We start from the raw sequence: 19,047 nt of genomic DNA on the forward strand, positions 1-19,047 counted from the left end.
CACGGCTGACGTTTTCCCGCCCGGCCATAACTGTGCGGGCATACGCCAATGTAAGTGCAGCCTTATACCTATATATATCATGCTGCTCTTAAGAATCTAAAAAACAAAAATACCAAAGACCATAATGCATTGGGGGAGATGTATTAATCCAATTTCTGGTGTAATTTGCGCCACATTTATCAAGGCTTTAAAGGGAACCTGTCACCAGGAGACCCATTTTTAGCTCTCCCCCAGTCTCCACAGAGCATAGTACATACACTGCCAAAGTGTTTTTGTATAAAAAATAGGATTTACAGAAAAAAAGATATGTTATATTGTACCTTTCATTAGCATCTGCTGTGTGACCAGGCAGTTGCCAAAAGGGAGGGGCTGGAAAGGAGCAGTTTCCCCCCTACCCTTGGGAAACATGTGACCTTTTCAAATATATGAATAACTCCCCACACTCTGGATTGGCTGTAGAGGAGCAGGGGGCGTCACTAAGCCCAGTGATGGGTGTTTTCATATATTTGAAAAGGTCACATGGAGAAGCTGTTCCCAAGGGTGGGGGGGGGGGGGGAAACTGCTCCTTTCCAAATCCTCCCTTTTGGCAACTGCCTAGTCACACAGCACATGCTAATAAAAGGTACAATATAACATCTTTTTTTCTGTAAAACCTATTTTTTTTATACAAAAACACGTTGGCAGTGTATGTACTATGCTCTGTGTGGACTGGGGGAGTGCTAAAAATGGGTCTCCTGGTGACAGGTTCCCTTTAAGACCTGTTTTCAACACTTTTCTGACTAAGGGAGCCTGTAAAAAGGGGGCGTGTTCCCCTTAAAAGGTAGAAAATAGCCTGTGCGCCAAATACTTTTAGACTTTGCACTATGAAGACAACTCTGTGAAGGTGTAAAGTAGAACACAACAGTTTTAAACTGGACCAGAATTTAAAATCACAGTGATGTGGCACAACAAAAAACTAGTGTTGTCTTTCTTTGCATTGGTGGAGTCTGTCCCACATTGTTACATTTCCCTCATCGTCTCTAGAAAATAAAATTTTTACTAAAGGTATGAAAATAACTGTTGCCTGCAATGTTTTTGAACTAGAAAAATTGTGAATGAAATCAATACAAACTGTAAATGTGTTTAAAAAAATAGCTGAATCTAGCCAAGACTTTTCATCATTCTGACAAATGAATAAATGTATAACATAGGATTTACATGAGTGTTTTTAAACTGAGTGAGAAATATGAAGACTAATTCCATGAACAGAGGGTTAAATCACATACACTTTTGCCACTTTGCTATTATACTTGTGGTTAAGAAAATCCCCCATGAACAATCAGACATAGTTCATACCAGCCTGTGCATTATCTTTCATCGCAGCAGCTACTTCCCACCTCAAAATGTGCACTCGCTGCTCCCACATTATACTTTACTTGGACACATAGAAAGGTGAGCTAAATTGATTGCTTCCTTAACACCCTTTGTTGGTTTTTCTTGGAAGGAACCGTCAATTATTACAAATACAGTATTTTCCAAACCAGACATTGACTGACAGCCAAATTGCAGGTTTGCTTTTACCGTTCTCACAGCTTCTATGTAAGACAGGTGGAGCTGAAAGGTAACATATTTCCCATTTCAATGTAGATATAATGTTGCAAATACTTATTTTTAGAAGCTTTGCTCTAACACTAGCTACAAAGTCCGCAACACTATATCATGATCAAAACCTACCATCAGAAGTAATCATTTCAGGCACTTATCTTAGTCAAAATCATGAGTAAAGCCTATATTACATTATATATGACATTATTAGAATGGAAAATCTATATAAATGGAATTATGTTTGCTGTTCAATGTAAAGCTAATTTGCATAAATATATGTGTAAAGTTTGAAAACTTAAAGTTTGGGAAGCTGGAGGAGAGTGTGTATTCTGAAATATGCAAGAGATTATATTATAAATATTATATATAGGAAAACATGTTAGAAGCTAGCTAATCCTAATCTTTAGATATTTGCGGGATAAATTAATTCCTCCCATTAACATAATGGGGCAGGTTTACTTACCCGGCCCATTCGCGATCCAGCGGCGCGTTCTCTGCGGTGGATTCGGGTCTTCCGGCGATTCACTAAGGTAGTTCCTCCGACTTCCACCAGGTGGCGCTGCTGCGCTGAAGTTCCCTGAGGCCCGCCGGAATGCCCTGAAATTCACCGGCCTATTCCTGGTGAAGGTAAGCGCGAGTCCCACGACACTTTTTTAAAAAAAATGCGGCAGTTTTTCCAAATCCATCAGGTTTTCGCTCGCCCACGCCCCCCGATGCGCCACAATCCGATCGCGTGCGCGAAAATCCTGGGGCAATACAGGGAAAATCAGCGCAAATCGGAAATATTCGGGTAACACGTCGGGAAAACGCGAATCGGGCCCTTAGTAAATGACCCCCAATGCGCACTCAGGTCTACTGAATGCGTTCTGAATAGGAAGAAGGAAATAAGGATTTATTTATCTGGACTTGACTTATTTCTTATGAACGATACAGTGAGATTGTATATGATTGTACATGTCATGTTGGATTGACCAAGCACCTCCGACCTCTTATTAATTCTGGTCCAGCACTTTTCTTGCAGTTGACAAATTTGGTATAACAAAGTTGGCATTCATTAATAGTTCCTACAATTTGGGTACAAAGAGAGTGAGATTCTAAGAAGAAATGTAATTGGCAATGTCCATATATCCTAATAAAGTCTATCTTGCAATAGATGCATACTACCCCTGAAGAAGGCTCAATAGACAACGAAACACATGGTTGCTCTGTGTGCCATCTACCACTAACTGCCCACCTTGACTGGTACTAACATATATATGTATTATTGTACTTGGCTTAGTTTTGGGTGGATATTATACCTTGTGTGGTGAGAGGCGGTAAGTTGTGTGGGCCACCTTAGCAATACCATCTATAATTCTCTTTTTTTTCATTATAATTCTCAAATTTTTTTAATATTTGTACTTTTAACTGTTTTTAATCAAATATTCTTGTGTAAGGTCTTTATTTCTGTATAGTTTTTATATGAAATAATCTTCCACAAGTACCCACTTCTTGGGTAAGCATTGCTCTGGGTGCGGTCAATGCCGCAGTAGTGTATTCAACAAAGATTCCGGCACTCACAGCCTTGATCAGCTTAAATGTTTTATTTGTAATATATGTGGCTTACAGCATATTAACACAGGTATAGGGAACGCGTTTTCGGCTCGTATCACAAGCCTTTCTCAACCATAATACATAGCTTAAACGAACACAGATATATACAAAGTAACAATATAGGTCCTGCCGGAATCCTGCCTCCCGTGGTGTGACATAGTGTACTCAGGATTATTCCTCATTTTGATTCAGTTTCTGGGGAAAACACAAAAAGAAATGAAACACCAATTTCACAAAAAAAAAAAGAAACAAGAATAACAATAATAGAGTGATCCCCATAGAATGACCAATAATTATGAAATGCTGCTGAGATCATAATCACGATTTAACCCCTTCGGTTCTAATGTTCCTAGAACATGGATCAAATAAGCCTTACGGACAGAGGAGGGTTTTAATATTGCCCCCTCTCCTGGGTATTTCAACCTGTTCCACCACTTGATATTTAAGTTGGGCAATAGTATGTTTTCTTTAATGGAAGTGATAAGGGATGGGTAACAAATGATTATTACACCTGATAGTTGACTTGTGTTTATTTATCCCTGTTTTTACTGGTTGTATTATTTCTGCAATGTACAGATAACCACATTTAATGGCATAAATTACATTGCATGAATTGCACGTATAATACCCCTGTATCTTGAACGGTTGTCCAGTATGAGGGTGATATAATGTATCTCCCCGTAGAACATTGGAATACTCTGAGCAGTTTAAGCAAGGGAACGTGCCTTTTTTCCGAGTAGCTAAAAAAAGTTGTCTTGGTATCTTGTGTGAACTTCCCATATCAGCTCTAATTAGTTTGTTACGTAGGTTGGGTGCCTTTTTATTACAGATCAATGGAGGATTGGTAAACTCGTCTATCTCTGGAAAAGATGTACGGAGAATGTGCCAGTGTTTTCTGACTATCTGATCGATCTTACAGTTCAATGGATGATACTGATGTGTGAACACTATTCTTTTCTTGGCTTCAATTCTAGGTGTGATTGTACCTGTAGTCGCTGCTTCCTGAGCCTGTTTAAGTATGTGTCCTGGGTATCCTCTGTCAGGGAATCTTAGTTAAATCTCGTCCAATCTTTAATTTTTTTATTGTATCATCAGACACTATCCTGTAGACACGTTGGAACTGGGATTTTGGCACTGACTTTTTTGTCGGATATGGGTGATTGCTTCTGTAGTGTAAAACACTATTTCTATCAGTACTTTTCCTAAATAAGTCGGTCCCCAGAGTTCCATCTTCATTTTTATATACCATTGTGTCAAGAAAACTTATTTCCTCGTTATTACTTGTCATTGTGAACTTGAGTTCAATGCGGATAGAAATGAGGTACAGCAAAAATGTTTTGTACATGCAAAACACGTTGTCGATAAAACAACACCAGAGTTTTACATGTTGAATGTAAAGAGGACTAGAATAAACAAACTCTTCCTCAAATGCTACCATGTAACAATTATATGAAATAAAGTGGATTGTATTTATTATTGAACCATGTTTACACATGTCCTGTGTTTTCACTTCTTCGTGATTATCGTTTTTACATGTATTGACTCTCTACCAAACATATTTATGGTTTTGTTACCCAGAGGCGGGACCTGCCGTATTTTTTGTTATAGTGCAACAGATGCTTACATCATCCAACTGTCACCACTAGTTTGGGTAATATTCATATCATGAGGTATATTTGTGACATTGATACAGTTGAGTTTAGGACTGAAGGACATCAAGTATATTATGAATCTCAGAACTCTGAAAAGTTGTTACTTTGTCTTTGGAACAATTTGGTGACTCCTCCAAAGATTAAACTATGTTCCATGTCTCAAATTTGAGGCTAAAGATTCAACCTCTAGAGTCTTACATACAATCATTCAGAGAGACATGTGATACTGGAACATAAACTTCTGATATACAAACATCTTTCAATGTGGCTAAATGAAATATGTGTGAAGAAAATCTCTTCACGCAGAATCTACATTCTCTCATTACATTGTGAAGGTGAAATGATTTGAAGCTATAAGCGGTAAATATTTTATTTGGAATAAATTTGATATCCTTACAATGAATTGTCAGTGATTTTATATTATAATAGCATTCAAATAACAAGCTCCATGTTAGGAGAAACATGAAGCATGTTTCTCCTAACCGTAATATTTAACAAATGTTTTTGTTAATTAGATAACGGGAGGATGATGGTCATCACAGACAACAAAGCCCTATTTCTTACTAGTTGTATCCACTGGTACTCAGTTGCCTCAAGGGCTTGTGCATGTGGCTAATGTCTCTGGAAAGACCAAACCACTACATATGGTCCAAAGTGCATTACAGATTATACAGACAGGGTAGGGTGAAGCAGAGGTCAAGGCAGGCGCAAATCAACAGGGTACTTATTGAGCTAAGGTCGGAAATAGACAATCGAACTCCAAGTAAGAAGGTATAGAGAGTGGTCAAAGGTCAAGCAGGATGTCAGGAACCTATGAAACAAAATATTACTATAGCTTATTAATAAATGTTTAATCCGTTTCACAGGCGACAATCTAGCGTAACTGATCAAAGTAAGAATAAAATTCGAATGGCATGGTGGGAGAAAGTGTAAAGAATATTGGACTGTGCTGTGGTGGTCACTGTTGTAGGATGTAACACTTCGGTTAGTATATGATCATTTGGCTTTGAAGTTATGTGGCAAGTGCTGGTATATTAAGGGGAAAGCCTACTGTGAGCTGTATTTGTACATTCCCTGTCTGAAGTGTATGTGCAGCTGTGGTATTGATGACTAACTTATACATTTAAGGTACTATTACATTACTTTGACGTTTTTGGGGGTATACTATTTATAATGATCTTGGGACCTGTTTGTATTTGTAACCTCCTCCACATGGTTTCATGGACTACCTTAGTACTCGTCCGAGCTTGATGCTCGTTCGAGTATTAAGGTACTCGAAACGGCTCGTTGCTCGGACGAATATTTCCCCTGTTTGAGATCATAGTATATCAAAGTATATAAGGCTTGAAGGAGACGCAAGTCCATCAAGTCCAACCTTTAAGAATTAAATAAATGTTTTATCCCCATAACCCGAGATCAAGCATTTAATTAAAAAACACAGTGAAGAACTTGAAGAAGAATAGAATAAAAACAGTGAACACAGTGAACACAGGATCATTTAAGTGAAAAACACAGTGAAAAACACAGTGAAAAACACAGTGAAGAATAGATTACAGATGTTCGGCACATCTGCTTACTTGTTGGAAGATACGCACGAAACGGTGCGAACAAAATAGTATGTGAAGAACAATATATATGTGTGAAGAACACAATGAAGAACACGGTGAGCAGGACAGAGACACCGGGGAGCAGGACAGAGACACCGGGGAGCAGCACAGAGACATCGGGGCAGCGGCAGCACGGGGACATCGGGGCAGCGGCAGCACGGAAACAACGGGGCAGCGGCAGCACGGAGACATCGGGGCAGCGGCAGCACGGAGACATCGGGGCAGCGGAAGCTCGGAGAAATCGGGGCAGCGGCAGCATGGAAACATCGGGGCAGCAGCAGCACGGAGACATCGGGGCAGCGGCAGCACGGAGACATCGGGGCAGGACGGAGACACCGGGGAAGCGGCAGCATGGAGAAATCGGGGCAGCGGCAGCACGGAAACATCGGGGCAGCGGCAGCACGGAGACATCGGGGCAGCGGCAGCACGGAGACATCGGGGCAGCGGCAGCTCGGAGAAATCGGGGCAGCGGCAGCATGGAAACATCAGGGCAGCAGCAGCACGGAGACATCGGGGCAGCGGCAGCACGGAGACATCAGGGCAGGACAGAGACATCGGGGAAGCGGCAGCACGGAGACATCAGGGCAGCAGCAGCACGGAGACATTGGGGCAGCATGGAGACTTCGGGGCAGCGGCAGAGAAATCGGGGAGACTTCAGTGGAAGTAGAGGAGCGGATCCCGGGACAGCGTATCTCCCGACAAGTAAGCAGATGTGCCGAACATCTGCAATCTATTCTTCACTGTGTTTTTCACTTAAATGATCCTGTGTTCACTGTGTTCACTGTTTTTATTCTATTCTTCACTGTTCTTCACATCTGCTTCACATCGGGAGATAATATACGCGTGGAACAGTGAAGAATAGATTGTAGAGGTTTGCATACATCTGCTAACTTATGAGAAGACATTCTGTTTCAATTAAATAACACATTTTATTCCCAAACCATGGTCCCTTTGAAAAATGCTCCAGTCTCTCATTGACTTCAATGGGGCTCGTTATTCGAGACGAGCACTCAAGCATCTGGAAAAGTTCGTCTCGAATAACGAGCACTCGAGCATTTTAGTGCTCGCTCATCTCTACAGAGGACCAGTATTTTTTAAATTTTGAATCATCAATAAAGATACATCTGTTGTAATGTACAATTCCATTGTGACAGTGTATTGTGGATATTGCAGGGCCAGAAAATAAGACATGCATGTCTCTGATTACACTGATATAAGTCTGATTACGCTGATATCACTGATGTGACCCAGGCAGTGTTGATGGCGTCGTTGCTTAGGTTGACGGTGCCACCTGGGTCATAGAGAGTAAAGCAGCATCTGCTGGTGCCCTGGAAGAGAAGGACGCAGAAGTGAGGAGGAGTCGCTGCAGAGAGTGCAGTAGGTGAGTATGCACTGTATATATAATAAGGGCATGTTCTGGACTACTTATATCCAGGGGCCATGTGTCTGGCTACTTTTATCCAGGGGGCATGTGCTGGGATAACTTTCATAGGGGAGAGCAATTTTATTTTTCCTCTCAGGATCGCCCATGATTCAGCTGATTCTTTGCTACAATTTTACTTGAGGGAGTGCGCACTATAATGCCTAATCCCAGCCCTGCTTCATTGATTGTTCATTCTATTTATTGGTATTTATGAAATATTGAACTAAAGCTGGAAATCTCATTTGAACTAAAATGTTTTTGTCACAAATAGGCATTAAAAAAGTGCTGGTGCGATATTAATAGGTCTGGAAATATCTAACAATACTGTACATGCTCAACAAGCTAACAAAGCAACCCACCAATTTAGTTGACTAAAACTATGCATATTCTTGGTGGAGAAAACTATGAATTCATATGTTGTACCCTTAATACCCATTATGTAGTTTACCAATTTGTATCACTTTTTAAACCAGGTACCTAATGGCCAAAGCACAAAAGCACCGTGAGATGAAAACCACTTTCAAGGACCTTAAGGAAGTATTACTAGTAATAGGTAAGTTAGTAAGGTATTTATGCTGAAAAAACTTACCTACAATAGGGTAAATCTGACACGAATCTTAATCAATCCCCACCAGTGCTCTGCAGCATGGATCTACAAAGGGGCTCCAGGCTCTTAGTAGACTGGACACAATCTTCGCCAAGTCGACCCAGTTAAGACTAGGTCTGACCTGGCAGAGTTTTCAGCTAAAGTCTCCAACGGTTTTCCTTAGGAGACAATAGTTGATATGGTGGGTTGCGGCGCTTACGCAGCCATGGTCCCTGCCCCACCATACCCAGTAGTGGCATGTTAGGTGGAATTACCACAAAACTGTTGGAAAAGGGGCTTACTGTATGCCTAGTCTACCAGAAAGGCACATTAGATTCCAATCCAATGTGTCTTAATTCTTGTAACAGGATGTCTTGTAACTTAGCAAGTGTCTTCACAAGAGTGTAGTAGAGTGACATACAGAGGTTCATTGTTTGTGGCTGTATAGGTCTTTTTAAGTTAAAAAAAATTATATTTATTATCTATATATTTTACAATTAAAAGTTTTAAAAACAACACTGATCAGTTTTCAAAAAAGTATTAAATTTTTAAACCGCCGTCTACATAATAAATAGGGTCAACATCTGCAAAGAGTTTGTATGTTCTCTCCGTGTTTGCGTGGGTTTCCTCTGGGTCCTCCAGTTTCCTCCCACACTCCAAAACATACTGGTAGGTTGATTAGAGTGTGAGCCCCATTGGGGACAGGGACTGATTTGGCAAGCTCTGTGCAGTGCTGCGTAATCTGTGTCGGCTATATAAATAAAGAATTAATATTATTATTATTAAAATAACCTGAGAATAGAAGTTCCTTACTTTACCTTCCGGGAAGTCTTATAATAATGCTAAAAAATAGTAATAATAATAGCAACAACAACAGCATTTTTATAATTAAGCAACACCTTCAACCATAAAACTATAATAAAATAAATATTGAAATTCACACTTGCATCAGGGATTTCCATTACACTCTCCATTTTAGGAACCGAAACTAAAAAGACAGGTAAACGTAAAGTCTCTGTTCACCTTCTGTTGAACATTGACTTCAATGTAAGGAAGGTTAAGATAATTCTGTTATAATAGCAAAAAAAGATGTTGATTGTTGTGCTATTTCATAGCTAATGTCACATCTGAGGTACACAAGCTCTGAGGACGATGAAAGAGCATAATTTTATTGACGTGTAACTGCATATTTTCTAATGGTCAAATCTTTTGGGTCCTTTAGATGGAAAGCTTTACTTTGGATTCGGAAACATGGCAGATAGGTGCAGAACAGCATGTCCAACATATTTGACTGAGAGGACATCACTTTTCTGCCATAATCTCCTACAAGAGGAACATATTAGGTTTTAAAGATAAATGGGCTATTGCTATAGTATATAGATGAAGTGTATGTGCTGTTTACCGCTACTATTTACTTATATTGAAGGCGTACTTATTAGTCCATCCATGCCCCAGCAAGAGTCTACCTGCGTGTTCTCAGACGTAGACATCCCCATCTGTCAGTTATGGAACATAACATGATTAATTTACTCTGTGACTCAAATCATATTCTTCAACACAAATCCTATTTTTGAAAGCAGAAACATTTAATTTGAAAGTACTGCAGATGACCATATCTCTTATCTCAAGTCATCTTATGCAGGGGTCTGCACAGGCTTTTATTAGGGGGTCTCAATGGAAGGATGTATAAAACACCTGCGCTGTCACTACTAAACTTTTATATCTTCTCAAATATTTGTCCAGTGCTCTCAGCTAATTCTTTATCAATTTGGAAATGTCATTGCTCTCTTTAGAAATTTGGAGATGTCTTGGTCCTGAAATATGTATTAGCAGTCTGGATTTGCTTTAACCGTTTTGCTGCTGAATGTTTTTTATAAGCACGTTTAATACTTTCGGACAAGCTTTTAGACGTCACAGGGGTTAATGGCGCTCTGAACAGCAAAGCAAGCGTTTTATTTTTTTCCTTCAGTCAATTTGCCATATGATTGAGTTTGAACAGCATTATGGACGGAAGGACATTAATAGGATTCTCAGCAGAGCAGGGCAAGGTTCCTGAGAGACAGCAGTACTTGAAAAGAGAATTACTAATAAAAACAGATAGTAAATGAGCTGGCATTCTGCTGCCTAATAGGGGTAGTACTTGTTTGGCCGGGAAGAGATGATGTACATGCACCTCTTCTAGAAAAGTTCATAAATTATTTCACTGCTGCATAACAAGTCAGTTTACATTAACCCGTTAATTCCATATCAAGGCTAAATGTCAGTCAAAGATCATGTCAAATGCATCTGTAACTAAGTCATTCATTTTAACAGTGACAATTTGCCTATATGTATCTTAGCTTAAATCACCATTTTCAACATGGATGGATAAGTTATCCTGGTTACAGCTAACTGAATACATCTAAAGGTAACATATTTAATACCGGCAGTAACTTCTCAACCTAATCTACTTCCAATTCATTTTCCACAACAATATTGGTGTTACATAAAATATTTGTATTATAATAATTATATCTAATGTGAAAACTTAGAACTGACTTGGACACTGTTATCATTTAAAGTGTGAGGATGTGTTAAGTTCTTTTTAGGGACCAGACTAATATGGTTATGTGAGGGTTAACCTAGGTAAATACAATGCAGCTGACAGTATAAAGTGATAAATATGAGAGACACAAACAGAATTTCTCATGTAAAGTGCTGATGTGGTCTACATCTTTAACCCTTGCTCTGCAGACTCATCTAAAGTCCCGCGAGTACTTCATTGTGGTGTATGAAATTCATGCCCTTGTATTGTATTTTCTACTCCTAATTGCTCTATAGAGATTGATAATTTGCAATTATAGCACTAAATCTTTTCTTGCCCTTAACTAATAATAATAATAATAATAATTTATATAGTAAAATGAAAACACTGGAAATGTTGTCCTTGAAAAATAGTGTATATACGGGAGCCGCCTATTACTTTAGCTACAGCAATCATTTTGTAACATTAATTATTGTCATTTTGTAAAAATTAAATCCTGCTCCTATGGAAGTTAATTCTTACCACTAAAATTCTTGCACATTGTAAACTTTATACACCATGCATGTCACGTTCACCCAAGATAAGAGGCTGAAAGATTCAAGTTGTAAAATGCCATAAAGCATGGTCTAGTAGCAGAAATGTAGAATATATTGTGTGCTTCTATTTCAATCATCTTACAGAACATTGAATTATCTTAGCAGATGTTATTACAAAGTACAGCATCATTTATACTGCCAATGCAATAATTAGATTTTTATTGGTTTCAGTAATTTCAGAAAATTGCTTCACTTTGGATAATGCGCTTTCTTATGGCCGGGGCTCCATTGATCTCACCAATGACGATTATTAGGCTTCTGGAAAATGAAATGGTTTTCCAGAGTAACAAATGCAAAGGCAAAACTCGTCCCTGTGATTGCTATCCGGAGGTGAATCTCTGAATGGATCATTGTCATGGACAATCTGCTGCCAAAAACTAATTATTTTAAGGGCTTTTATTCAATGTTTAATACATATTTTAATTTATTAATTGCAAAAATGTATTTAGTTTAATATGACATTAGGGTTCTTTTTGTTACAAATAATTGACAAATGACTTAAAAAAACAGATAATATTTCAAGTAATATTTTATATTGTTAATATTGCTAAGATTTTTAGTAAACTTTTATTACATATTTACATTTAAGGTCCTATTTACTGAAATGTACAAAATAACTAAGGAGAAAGAAAAAAACTGTTTAGGTTAATGTATAAGCTAAAGCTCATAAAAACTGGGAAACAGAAATTTGCACAAAAAATGCTTTATTTTCTATGTTTGGAAATGGAAAAGCGTTATCTATAAAAGGCCAAAAAAAATTACATGCCCTATTACTGCCCTGACAAAACTTATAAAAGTAGTATGTATGCAGAAACACTGCATGCTAGCAATAAAAATAAATATTTATTGCTTTCCATTATTATGAGGAAGTGTTTGTTCTTTTCTAACCTAATGTACATGATTGTAAAGAACTGAAAAGAAAGAGCTCTAGTTAGTTAGAACCATTGTGTTGTTGTTATGTGGGCGCTCATAAAAAATCTCATCAGATGTAATTTGCAGTATGGCAGGGCCTTTGACAAACTGGTAATTATTTGAGTGAAGATGTTTTAGCTGTGGTTTGAAGGATATACTTGGCTGAAGGTTGGGGTAAAACAGGATTACTGGGGAGTGGAGAGGTTTGAGTGCAATTTTCCTGCATTTGCTACTAAAATTGGGGAACCAATTAGATGTACTTGTGAGTAGTTCCATGCAAAGAAAAAGCTTGGAGTAAATAAATACAGTTACAATGCCATGAAATAACAGGGTTACAGGTCGAGGAGGGAGGGGAAGTGAGGGGGGACCTTAACATGGAATGTTCAGAAACACAAGTAAGATGCGGGGCTCATTCAGGAAGCAGACTATGTTGAGATTGGATAAGTGTGTGTACAGAAAGCTATGTGTATGTGTGCACTGGTTCTGCATCCAATCTTTAATGATGATTTCTTAGGCAAATGTAATCCACAGAGGACATCCATTTAGAGGCCCCTTGGCAGGACAGAAGGGGAGGTGCTTTGTTCTGCTGTCGTGCAGATCTGAGGTTTAACTGAATTTGTTTTTCTTTGAGAAGTTTGCCCAATTAGGCTTGCTGCAATGTGAAGCATATTGACAGGCGATAGATCTAATGAAGGAAAGACGAGAGGGACACATGCAGGCTTTAAGAAGCTTTCACTGTTCTCTTTTCTTTAACAGGTGAAAGGATTTCAGTGATCCGGGATAAAATGTCTGTATTTTGTTGTGAGAAGATGTCTGCTGCCCATTACCTTATATTTACAGAAGTCAACACACATTGCAAAAACAGAGGTTTTCTTTCCATGTAATGGGCACAGAACAGAGATAGTTAACACAAGAAGATATTTACCAAAGACATAGAATAAGTAAATGTTTGTATAGGAATTTGATAAAACAGTGTAACACATATGTTTATTGTGTAGGATTGGTTAACTATTGTGCAAAATATAACATTAACTAGTAATTAGGGTTGAGTGATCCTGGATCATAATGTTCGGGTCCATGCTGAACAGTGGGGGTTCGGGTCTCCAAATCCAGACATCAGCCAAACGTGCAGGTACACTTTCAGGCTCCCCCCCACCAGTAACACCTGTGATAAGTGTTTATATGTGGCTGGTAAAACCCACTGGGGGCTTTTAAAAGCTTGCAGTATGTGCATGCTGTTATTTACCCTAGGATCGGTGATCACAGATGACTTCACAGACAGGAAACAATTCTAAGGAAAATGGCTTTGCTAGTGGCATTTAAAGGATGAGCACATGCAATTTGGTGCTAGCAACAATTCCGTGTTTGACTAATGGGTGTTCATGTTCAGGTCTGGCTACCCAAACCAAACTTTTGTTCAAAGTTCGTCTGAACTTCTGTACGGTTCCACTCCTCCCTACTAATTAATCTAAGTACTGTATGTACAGAAAACTTATGAAGATATGAAGAAATGCTGCAAAATAAGAATTGTTTCAAAAAGGGGAGTGTTCATAGAAATTTATGCCGCAGCTGAACGAGAACCACATACATCCATCTAATGTACGTATTTAAGAAATATCTTCAATGTTAAGAAGAACAAAGTCTTGCAAGTGATGGACTTACCCCATAAAGCCTAATCTCAACATCAGCATGTCTGTCAGGGGTTAGAAGATGCGATAGAAGGCCTTCCACAGATTTCCACAGTTTTTGAAGTTATTTCAGCAACCCTTCTATTGAGTTCCTTCAAAAAATGTATGGGATTATACCTTATTTTGTCATTCACTTAGCGTTTTATTAATTTATAAAAATGAATTAGTTAATTTTTATTTTTGTCTTGCCTAAATTGAGTCATGCATATAGAGATTATGCCCACCCCATTATTAAGTTTTTAAATAAATACATGCAGCCCTTTACCTCTTATCCTCTTCTACACATACAGTAAATTTACCTGCAAATTTGAACCCCCTTACTGATGTGTGACGTAGCAGTACATCACGCATCGGTTACGGGTGATTGGAGAGGGATCGCGGGCTCACCTAACTCCCCTCACACTCACTCAGCTCTGCTTCAATCCCCCTCAGATCAAGAGGCCTCTCTTGTTTGTAGAGCTGGTCTCCTCTTCACTGTGATGGACAGGAAGCTCCTCTGGCCCAGCTGCTCTATGACTCTCCCCTCTCTCCTACTGTACAGGAGATGCACATCCATGTGAGAGGAATCTGACCAGAGAGGAAAACCTGTTCCGCCCTAGACAGGACTGAGTTCATGGTCAGATCCATGGGCAACCAAAAAGCACAACAGCAGGACTGATAGAGAGAGAGAAATGCAGCATTTTTATTAATAACATTGAATTAGAGAATGTGTTATTCTGCTTTTCTGAGCCATTTTTAAGATTTATGTCTTTCTGGGAATACCCCTTTAATGATGAGTGTTGTAATATAACAAAAAAGTGCTCCTAAGCCTGTATGGAGAGGACTTGCTGGCTCTCTATATAGAGTGGGTACCTGCTGTATTATGAAAAATGAACACACTCGTGGGTAAAATTTAAATCTACTCTTTATTAATCCATTTTAAAAACACAATGATACAGCATGGTGTGCCATATGCATTTCAAACCTTATTGGGTCCTTAGTCATGGTCAGAAACAAGTAGGTCACGCAGTATTGTATTCTTGTGTTTTTCCTCAATTCCCTCCATTACCAGTACAGTTATCTAAGACACATGCACCGTGAAACGTACAACTCTATGGTGGTGCGCTGACTATGTTTCTATTTTGAGTCTACTGTATTATACAGCAGACACCAACTCCAACACCCATAAGTAGTTCTGACATCAATCACAGGTGTTATTTAACCATATGCTTGCCATCATATTTAATTAAATAATTTCCTCCATGACCTTATCGTGTGGCATTGGTCAGTTATTTTAACAGTCTAGGCTTCCACAGCTAATACATAATATCATCAGTACTACAACTGAAGACATGGTGCAATAAAAAAGGAGTACAAAACACTAAAATAGAGTTGCATTGTGGTATATTGGATGAGTAATCAGGGCCTTTTTTTGTTAAAAATGGAAACAAAAAAGTAAAAAAAAAAATGTATAAAAAACCCATAAACTATAAATCATTCCCTTTCCCTAGATTGCAATAAGAATAAATAAACATGTTCAGTGTGTAAAATATAAAAATGTCTGCATACAGTAAATGGTTAAAAACCACATTGCTATTTTTCACTATTTACAAATAAAAAATATTTATAAATAAAAATGTGAAAAAGTGATCAAAAGGTCATATAGTTCTCAAAATGATATTGCCACATTGTCAGCTAGACTGCGACAAAGTACAATGAAGTGTACAAATGTTGATACAGAGAAATTTTGTCTTTCGAAATTTTTTGTTTTTCTCTAGGTTTTTAGTGGAAATATATCTCTCAATTTAACCTTTACAAAATGCCACAAGTGCTTACCTTACCTTCTATATTTTCATACCTTTATGATATAAATTAGCCAGCTCCTTATTTTTAAAAAACTATTTTATATTTATGTTGATGTGGCTGAATTTTTCTGGGTGGCACTATAAAATCCCTTCCAGGCTCTGGCATCATGGCCTCCACACCACTTTTACCAGACATTTTGTGTGGCTCCATTGTGATGATGACACCACTCAGCGCACGCTATGCCCCTCCATTGCAACGCCATCTTCTACTTACAGTGGCAGTCGCTTTGTGCAGTTACAATGAGTAGCAGATGGCAGGGTAGGGAGGGTTGAGACGGCAGAAGACCTAGTAGAAGTGCTATGGTGGGGGGGGGGGGATAACGAAATCTGGTAGTGCCCCCTCAAGCAGTTTCACCACATTTGTAATGTAAAATTCATGTTTTAAAATGTAAAAAACAATTTATGGCTGTATTAAGGATTTTAACCTCTACAAAGCACAGATGTGGTTTTGTATATATTAAAATAAGTGGTAGATTTCCATTGAACATAATAAAAACTTTAATTATGTCAATTTCTTTTTTTTTTTTTTACTTTTCCTTTTTTTGGTAAATTTCTTCCAGGTACATTGCATTCAATATAAAATGGTGCAACTAGGAAATACACAGCCCTTACACAGGTATGTAAACGGAAAAAAAAAAGTTGCTTTTGGAAAGGGGGTGGTAAAAAACGGTAGTTCAAAAATAGAAATGGGTTAAAGACCATACATAAAGGGTACAATAGAAAAAAAGAATAAGCACTGATCTTCTTATTCCATCACTGAAACCAACAGTGATGTGTTGATCATTATGGCCTCTGTGTAAATGCATCTAGCCATTTAGTGGATGCTGTGGATATGTTCTTTATTACTGACATTATGGCTTCCACTTTTTGTCATATGCATGTAGCGCTGAAAGAGAGGAATGAAGGAGAGGTAGCACTACAATCCTAGCGGAACAGACAGCTAAAACTTCTGCAGTGTACTGTTTTTTTTACATTCTAGATAACCCCCAAGAAAAATACCAGGATGAAGGATTGTAAACAAAGCACACTTACATGCTTGTGTAATATCTCCATTAATATCTATGGATCCCAGAGCTCCTCAGGCTTATTTGCATAATGTTTAAAATCTTTTTTAAAAACAATGTCCTAAGAAGCTTAAAGAAAAGCAGATCCTGCTAGAGGTGGCACACACCAGTATGTCAGTATGCTTGGTTTACGATCTTCCATCCTGGTGGTAAATGTCCTTAAACATCTTATTTGGTCAGGGAATTTAAATCTAGAGCATATACCCATTATTTGAACCATAGTGCACATCATTATATCATATACATAATTAACATAATTGACTTTTAAGGCTGTCATATTTAGATCAACTTATATACATTGAAGGAGACCGTTTCCAGACATGGTATATTTAATATTCTTAATATTCATTTGACTTTTATTGTTTATTCTGTAAAGTGAAGTACTTTCATTGGAGCCTTTAACGTGTGCAAAAAACTCCAACATAAGTGAATTCCTACTATACTATAGCAATAGAGAGCGGCCAAGTGGAATGCTGGTATTTATGATGCTTGCAGTCCGTGACTAAACAAAAGTCATTAGTAGACAGACAGGCTTTGATATCTATCAGCTAATTTCTGATTCATGGGCTCTGAATTCCATATAATTGTCCTTCAATAGCTAGACTGGTTAATTGATGCACATTATAAGTAGCTAAGGGAACAAAAACATGACTATATTCCTAGTATGGGAAATCTGCCACTTTGATAGCATTTTACTACTGGTGGCTACTAAACATGTTTAGGGCCAGGTATTAATAATATGGATGATGGTCACATTAGTATTTCTAGTCAATCATGCTATTTTAATCTAAAAATATATGTTTCCAGCATCACAAAATCCATTTGCATAGCATTCTAAGTTTTCAACATATTATTACTAGTTCAATGTATACAAGAACAGTAATACTACTGATGCAAAATACTGACCAAAATGAGCCTGGGTAAAAGTGGCCATTAACCTGCATCTAACCAGGATATGTCTATAGTATTTTTGCATATACAAGAGAAACCAACAACTGTATGCAAAAAAGTATAACAAGCAGCAGCCGACAAATGACAAGATATCGAAATCTGATAGTAAATGTCTTTCCATAGGAAGCAGAAGGTAGTGCATTCACATTGCCACAACATTTAGTTCCATGGGTGACCCTTGTACCTCTTCATTGGTGGGGTTCCCAGCATTTGGACGCCCCTGTTATCCTAAAATTATAGGGAATAACTTTTAGTTAACCGTGCAAAACCTACAATTAAATAATAATCTGAAACCATGTTCTAAAATAACAGAAATTATGTACTTACCTCCTTGGTTTCTGGATATCTTAATATGTATACAGTTCAATTGAAATATTAATTGGATTAGAGCAAAACTGCAATAGACCTGTAGTCAAGCACAGCAGAAGCAAAAACATAAAAAATGTCCAATGAAGTATACAGTACGTGTCTTGTGTACTTAATGTGTCACTACTTCCCCATAGCTTCTTCTACTGCCTTTGTAATGCTTGGGTTCAATCCACCCACTATTTAATGATAAATCAATTTAGAGTTCAATGTAAAAGTTTTTGGACTTGCTGGACTTGCGTCTCCTTCCAGCCTTATATACTATGATACTATGATACTATGTAGTTATATCAATTAAAAATAATAATATTAAAAAATTTTCAATCTTCTGACATGGATACCTCTTTTAGTACATCATTATAATAAGGATGTCAGTATATATATGTCAGTACAAAATTTCAGACTCCATCTGGTTTGGGAAGAGATGATGGAGTGGAAAGTCATGCACAAAAGGATCCCTTAGTTTGGGAACTATATAGACGCTAGATCAAAAAGGTAATTCGGCCAAAACCCTTTTTGGTGCAGGATTCAAGCATTCGGTGGCCCCAATTGTTGTCTGACTAGCTCCAACATAAATCTGCAGGCCCGGACTTAGGCTGTGTTCACATTTCGTTATTTGCCATACATTGTAAGGACACATCCAGAGGACTCAGACAT

This window comes from Engystomops pustulosus, chromosome 1 (assembly GCF_040894005.1).
Source record: "Engystomops pustulosus chromosome 1, aEngPut4.maternal, whole genome shotgun sequence".
NCBI classification, from domain to species: domain Eukaryota; kingdom Metazoa; phylum Chordata; class Amphibia; order Anura; family Leptodactylidae; genus Engystomops; species Engystomops pustulosus.